Below are 8,774 nucleotides of genomic sequence, written 5' to 3' on the forward strand. Positions count from 1 at the left end.
AATGAGGAGATGAGAGACTTGAGACCAGCTGTGCCTTGTTTCATTTATAGTTCGTTTTTCTCTCTCGCCTGTATGCCATGTCGTGAGCAGATTCTTAAAGTTATCTGGTCTTTCATGCAAAAAGCGAGTATAAGAGTAAAATAGAATAGTATCTATTCTTCAAGAATTTAGAGGAAGACTGGATGAAAAACAGAGCAATGCTGAAGTGAAATTACTTTGATCATTGCACTGACTACTTCTGAATTCCATTTTGTAGATATAAAGTCTGATTCATTGTCTATGTAATACACTGGTAAAGTAGAAATATTCAATTGACTTTGACATTTGTTTTATTGCGCTTCCGAACCATGCGGTTTGAACATATACTCTTCTTTCTGTAATTGAGTACAGGCAAACTTTATCATTAATTTTGACAATAATAGGAACGTTGACCATTTTTATGAAAGAGAGTCAAGTGGAAATAGGATATCAGAATCCTGAACCAACTAGCTATTCCGGTATATCACAAGCTCATGTTCATCATATATAAAGGCATAGGTATGTCAATGTATTTTGAGGAGGAGCATTGTAAATTATATTCGCTCTCATATTCATCACGAATAAGGAGTTTTATTCGCAAAAAATATATGACATCCATTTTTGAATCTGGCGCATAAATATCCGAACAGACAGGTACACTTACATATCTCAGAATGTTTTATAAGAAATTTCATAATGAGAGGTTATAAAGAAATTTCAGTTTTGTCTAGAATTTTGATAGTTATTTATATACTTGTGTATATCTATTTAACTATATACACACAAACACACATTATATATGTATATATATATGTATATATATACATATATATATATATATATATATATATATATATATATATATATATATATATACATATATATATATATATATATATATATATATATATATATATATATATATATATATATATATATATATATATATATATATATATATATATATATTTATGTATATATGTATATATATATATATATATATATATATATATTATATATATATATATATATATAATATATATATATATATATATATATATATATATATATATATATATATATATATATATATATATCTATATATATATATATATATATATATATATATATATATATATATATATATATATATATATCTAGATATATATATATATATATATATATATATATATATATATATATATATATTATGTATTATGTATATATAGATAGATATATATATATACTATTATATATATGTATAATATATATATATTATATATATATATATATTAGCTTGATGATAAATAATAGTGCCAAGACTAGGAAGAACATTCTTTAATATTACGAGCTTTCGAGGTTTAAAACCTCATCTTCAGGCTGAAAAAATGACAAGGATGAGAAATCACTAAAAAATTACATTGAAATGAATTGTCTGATTAAAAGCTTCAGTAAAAACATAAAACTATATGATAGCTAGTTGAATACCGGACGAGTTGTTGTTCAATTCCGGTTTCATTTTCTTTCACTCACATAGATTTTAGAGTACTGTTCTTTTTGCTCAAATAGACTGGACCTTTAACTTCAGAGTCGCTGTTTATTAAGAAAATGAAACCGGAATTGAACAACAACTCGTCCGGTATTCAACTAGCTATCATATAGTTTCATAGTAGGTGCACAAAGTGGGTCGTTAGCCATTTTATTTTGTTTAGTGTGGTAGTTTGTTTACCTTTCATATTATTTTTTTATTTTTTATTTCTGCCTTTGTATGTTTTCCGTTTGTTTTGTTTTTAGTTTTTTTTCGTAATTTTTAATTTTTAGTTTATATGTGACGTTCGTTTTATTTACGTTTTACTGAAGCTTTTAATCATACAATTCATTTTAATGTAATTTTTTAGTGATTTCTCATCCTTGTCATTTTTTCAGTTTTTTCAGCCTGAAATGAGGTTTTAAACCTCGAAAGCTCATAATATTAAAGAATATTGGCACTATTATTTATCATCAAGCTAAGATTTCCAAGTAGCCGCCCAATTACTGAGACTATAATATATATATATATATATATATATATATATATATATATATATATAGTATATATATATATATATATATACATAATACAAACATATATACACACACACACACACACATATATATATATATATATATATATATATATATATATATATATTATATTATCATATATACATACATAAAATATATTATATATAAAATTATATATATAATATATATATTATTATATTTAAATTATATACTATATATATATATATATATATATTATAATATATATTATAATATATATATTAATTATATAAATAATATAACATATATACTACATATATATAAATATAAATATATTATTAAATATAATATTTATATATAATTATATTATATATACTATATATATATATAAATATATATATATAATTATATATGTATATTATTATTATATTAATATATATATATCATATATATATATATTATATATATATTATGTATATACTATATATAATATATTATTATAATATATATATATATTATATATATCTTATATATATATTTATATAAACATATATACTTATTATTATTTATATTATTATATATTATTATATATATATACTATATATATATATATAATATATATATATATATAAAAATATATACCATACCATATGTATATATATATATATATATCATATATCTTATAATATATAAATGTATCTATATATATACATATATATATTAATATTTAAGTTCTTTATATAATATAATAATATATATATATTATATATATTATAATATAATATATATTATTATATACTAATTTTAGTTTCCTCGCTGGAAGTGTGGTTTTTGGCGGGGGGGGGGCGCTCGGCTGCCAATCCGGTGGTCCAAAGTTCGATTCCCGGCTCTGCCAACGCGGCTGTAGGTCCCATTGCTAGGTGACCATTGGTTCCTAGTCACCTAAAAGATATCTAATCCTTCGCGGGCCAGCCCTAGGAGAGCTGTTAATCAGCTCAGTGGTCTGGTAAAACTAAGATATACTTAACTTTATATATATATATATATATATATATATATATATATATATATATATATATATATATATGTATATATATATATATATATATATATATATATATATATATATATATATATATATATATATATATATATATATATATATATATATATATATATATATATATATATATATAAATATATTATATATATGTATGTAGTATGTATATACTATGTATAGCACCAAATTTATTCACAGTCCCTATGGAGCACTAATTACTGTAAACCAAGTTGCACCGAGTGTATGAGAACCTCTAAAGTATAACAAGAAAGAACCTAAATCCATCTTTCGGAATTTTGCCGAAGGAAAAATGTTCATCTGACACCGTAGTTTCACATGGCGACACTAATTAGCAGACTTTCTCGCAAGGAAGATTTCCTCGAAGGCAGGAGTCTCATTACGGTCTATGCAGCTAAGAGGGCTGAAGCCTTTCACGAAGCTGCAAAAGTTTTCGAGAGACGATGGATTCACTGAGTTTCATATTTTCAGTTTTTAATATCGTGGCAAGGTTTCGTGGAATCATAGTAAAAGAGCAAAAATTATTCCTACTAAAAAGATTTATTCCAATTAAATTGCCACTGAATAATATATCATATATATATATATATATATATATATATATATATATATATATATATATGTATATATATATATATATATATATACATATATATATATATATATATATATATATATATATATATATATATATATATATATATATATATATATATGCATGCATCTACTGTGATTTTTTTAGCATATACATATACATGTACACAAACACACACACACACACACACACACACACATATGTATATATACATATATATATATATATATATATATATATATATATATATATATATATATATTCGATTCTCACTAGGGTGTGCACAAGAGATTCTAGAGAAATTATGCAACACTGATTGTAAATTGTGGCTGAGGGCCTTCTTCAAAATGGACAACAATCAGGTAAACACTAAGACTTAACTTGAATAACTGTATTTACACACACTGTCATATCAGAAATACAATAATTATATTACACCGGTTTGGTTAAGGAAGAAAGAGATCCAGTAAGTTGACTTAAGAATTACACACACACACACACACAAAAAGAAGAGATCTTGACGTATACATAAGGGACATGGGGAGCGATGAAGTACAGTGGAAGGGATCCCACTGGGCACTGGGCAATAATCAGCATCAGTCATGAAGTGGGCAATCAGGTGCCATATGAGGACATCATTGATTGACTTTGCAAGTAAAAAAGCCAGGAAGCAGACATTTTGAGGACAATACATTGTTACTGCGTATAATGTGAACTATTAGTTGTTTTTCTGGTAAGTGTGTGACTGTGATGTTAATTAAGCATTATTTTAAGTGTCGGTTTTTTATTATCCTTACACTTTGAAATAGATGTGAAACAAAACAAATGTGAAGTGTAATAGTCTTTGCATCTTAGTAGACCATCTAAAGGGCTAGGAATCGCTTCATCAACAGTTTGACAAAACCACTCAGGGATAAATGAAATACCTACCTATCTATCCATCTTGGGGATCCCAAACAACATCTTGCCTGGGGCCCCCAAAAAGCTAGAAATGACCCTGGCGACACAAAGTACTAATCAAATGCAGTGATGCCGCCAAATCTTCAGACTTGCTTAATATAAATCTTACCTACCCATGATTCCCTCAAAGGGCAAGAAGTGACTGAATTACTTCACTGAAAGTTATTGTACTGAGTGGGAGGGTGTGAAACACAGTCACAGACTTTCATTATCTCCCTCTTAGCGACTGATAATACCGGGAGGTCATTCAAGCAATGAACACTAATAAATCTATACAAGGGAACGACAGCATTTGAATTAGATTAGCTTCATAGAACAGGGGAGCACGGTTGTTGGGGATGGATGACAAGGGATAGCTTTGAAGGTTCGAACAGAACATAGATGAAAAAATACAGTAAGGGGATAAGAGTAACTGCCACACTATGCCCTTATTTTCCATCTTTGATTGCTGTTCTCCGCTTCTTAAAGGGTACTGATGAATAAAGGGAGATGCACTCAAGTGATGTCAGTAGGGTCTAGCTTGCAGCCACGTGGATTAAGAGCTACTGTTGGGACTGAGCATCTGAGAGCGTTGCCCTCTTGGTGACATCTTTTATTAACTTTGTATACTGTCTGGCGGCTTCTTGATTAATTCTCGGCTTTTGGGAGCTGGTACTGGCTTTTCAAATTCTGAAAGATAGTGCAGCAGGCAGAACAGTCGAAGAGAGGGATGCGCAGATCGGCAAGAGACATAGAAAGAGATGCCTTGTGATTGTCCATTTGAAAGATTTGTGTTTAGCTGAGTGGCAAAATGGAAAAAAATATATAATAATGTCAAATTGGGTTTACAATAAACCTGTACATTGACCTATCCGAAAGGGATTTAAGGTGTTATTGCTTTTCTCCTCGAATCTATCATTGTATTCAGTTCTATGATAAATGCTTATAAGCAATCTGCAGTGGACGCCTACATTAAACTAGTTATACCCCACTGCTCCACATAGTGCGAGACCCACCTTGAAATCGAGAAAGTCAAACAGGTCTTTATGAATAATGTCTTCCAATATAAACTGATTGAAGAAGTAACAAGACAAAGAATTAAACAATTCTACACCAACGAAACCAAGAAACCAGGTGACGACGATAAAGATATTATCATTTATCATAGAACTGTATACAATGATAGATTCGAGGAAAAGAAAAAAATTATCACCAACATCATCAAGAGAAGAATAACACCTAAAGCCCGCTTCGAACAGGTCAATATACTGGTTTCATGTAAACCCAACCCTTTGACATCTTCTCTCATTATGAAAAATAATATCAGCCAGAACCTAGACAAGGAAGAATGTACCAACGTTGTTTACCGCTTTACCTGCCCAAAGAGGATGTGCCAGTCCTCCGACAAAAACATACGTTGGTCACATCCCTAAAATACGATTTCAAACCCTTAGAAATAATGGGCCCATCCACCAACACTACATAGACCATCACAACTACAAACCCACGACACAAGAACTAGTGGAGAATACAGATACCATCTACTCAGAACATAGTAGTCGCCATTGATTAATCATTGCCGAATCTGTTTGTATTTTATTGCACAAACCTACATTGAAACAACAGGATGCTATCTCCAGATTAGATACTTTGAAGGGGTCACGACGGTTGACGGAAGAGCTGTGGTGTTGCGTTTATTAGTAGATGGAACAAAGAGTTAATCTTCGTTTTTTTTTTGTCCATCAACTTTATTTAGAGGAACGGAGAAGATTCAGAAGATATTGTCAAACTAATAAGTTGATCAGCAACCAAAAAGCCATAGAATTCAACGAACTCTGCATATCTATGTATGTGCTTTTTGGTAAAGTTTTTACGTGCAGATTCCGTTAACTTATTCACAGTTATATAAGTTGTAAAATAATAATCTTCATAAAAAAACATAGTATAATCTGTGAAACGTGATGAAAACAAAACCTCGTGTTCTGGTAATAATCTCTCTCTCTCTCTCTCTCTCTCTCGTCTCTCTCTTCTCTGTCTCTTCCTTGATCTCCTCTTCTCTCTCTCTATATATATATATATATATATATATATATATATATATATATATATATATATATATATATATATATTATATATAACGATAAAGAAGATAAGGGCAGGAGCACAATGAGATTCACATTATCCTATATGTGACAACATCGCCACATCTTCAGGAATTATCTACAAAATAAAATATAATATGTTAACATCAAATAAGATCTGATTACAAAATGCAATATTTGAAAAAGTTAAAACATTTTCATGGTAAAATTACAACCCTCACACTTAAATTAAATGCACACTTGACTAAAACTGACACTAGGAGTCCAAAACAACTTACAAATGACAGAACATTTAAAAATTTCAGCTAAATTACATATATACATAAAAAGAACAACACATACAATCAAAAGCAAAAGTCATATATTCACAAAACTACAGCCAAAAACAGCTCCACACTTAACCAACCTTTCAGCATCAAAGATAGAAACACACTAAAAGTTAGCAACATCAAGAGGCACAGGGAATCACAGATAATTTCGCCCAAAAACAAGGGGCAGCAGAGGAATGGTTCTTTAAAATTAGAACTCGTAGTTGTTTAATTGTTCAGAGTTTCCAAAGTCAACAGTTCGTTGAGTTCCCTTGTTTGGCCAACTTTTATTAAGTAGTTTATTTAAAATTCTATAGAAGATCTTAGAAGGAAAGCAGTTGTTAGTGAAATACTGGAAGAGAAAAGTAATTTCATTGTTGGAGAGAGACCAGCAAGAGGTAAGAGACAGTGCAAAATAGAGTAAGGTATATATCGAGTTAAGTGTGAAATTGAGAAAACAGAAACAATAGAAGTTGGAACCGAGGCCGGTAAATGTTTTCTTTCTAAAAATTGAAGTACTAAAATAATAATTTTCCTTGGAGACCAGACTATCCAAGAAGGCAAATTTTTAATTGTGTTCTTTTTCCATTGTAAAATTAATATTAATGCGGCAATTATTAGCAAAATCTAGGAACCTGTCAGCATCGAATTCATGCTTGAATAAGATAAAAGTGTCGTCCACGTAGCATGAGTAAATAGTGGGCGGAAGGCCAGAGGGCATTCGTCCAAAATGCGCTCCTCCAGGGAGCACATGAATATTTTCGCAAAGGTAGGACCAGAGGAGACCCCCATGGCCATCCCTCAATTTGTTTAAAAAACTGCCCATTAAAACAAATGCCGTGACCAGCACGGCCAGTTCTAAAAGAGCTTTAAAATTCGAATAACTAAAATTAAAGTAGAAACTCGGGTTCGGGGAATAGCTTATCAAGAATAATGTTTATGGTCCCTCTTACAGGTACGTTGGTAGATAGTGACTCGACATCAAAACTACTCATAAATAAGTCAGAGTCCTGGGGTGAAATACGTTCTTTAAATTGTTCAGAATTATAAGTGTTTATACTGATTAGTGGTCAGCGGTTCCAACAGAGGGACGAGAAATTTTGCCAGTTTGTAATTAGGGCGGAGGGGAACATTATCTTTATGTATCTTTGGTAGACCATGAAAATTCCGTAAGATGAACCACTGGAGAATAAATCTTTTTCAAGGCTCGGAGAATTCTTGATTTCATCTTCGACTTCGAATATGCTTTGATAATTAGGCACACCTACTTTCTGGAACCTGGTACGATCGTTTAAAATAGTAGTCATTTTGTTATTATAGCCACTTTTTAGTTTGTTTTTAAGAAGTGATATGGAAATTCTCAAGTCCCTTTCTAAGCGTGATGACATCATCATTGTTAGGCCGGATAATGGGGGGGGGGGGGGGGGGGGGGGGGGGCGGCGGGGGGAACGGTAATAATGGATAAAAGTGACTATAATAATCTGAAGGCCATTCCTACCCTCATTACTCAGCTTCATATTTTCATGGATGAAAACGGTATTCTTAGGGTTAAAGGCAAATTTAGGAAATGGCTTGGTACTAATAATGATTTCCCTATTTTTACTGCTAAGCTAATTATTTTGGATGTTCGTTCATTTCAATCTGTTTCATTCAGGATGTTTCATTTTCAGTTTTTCGTTGAAATTCGCCCT

Source organism: Macrobrachium nipponense, chromosome 16, assembly GCF_015104395.2.
Source record: "Macrobrachium nipponense isolate FS-2020 chromosome 16, ASM1510439v2, whole genome shotgun sequence".
NCBI classification, from domain to species: Eukaryota; Metazoa; Arthropoda; class Malacostraca; order Decapoda; family Palaemonidae; genus Macrobrachium; species Macrobrachium nipponense.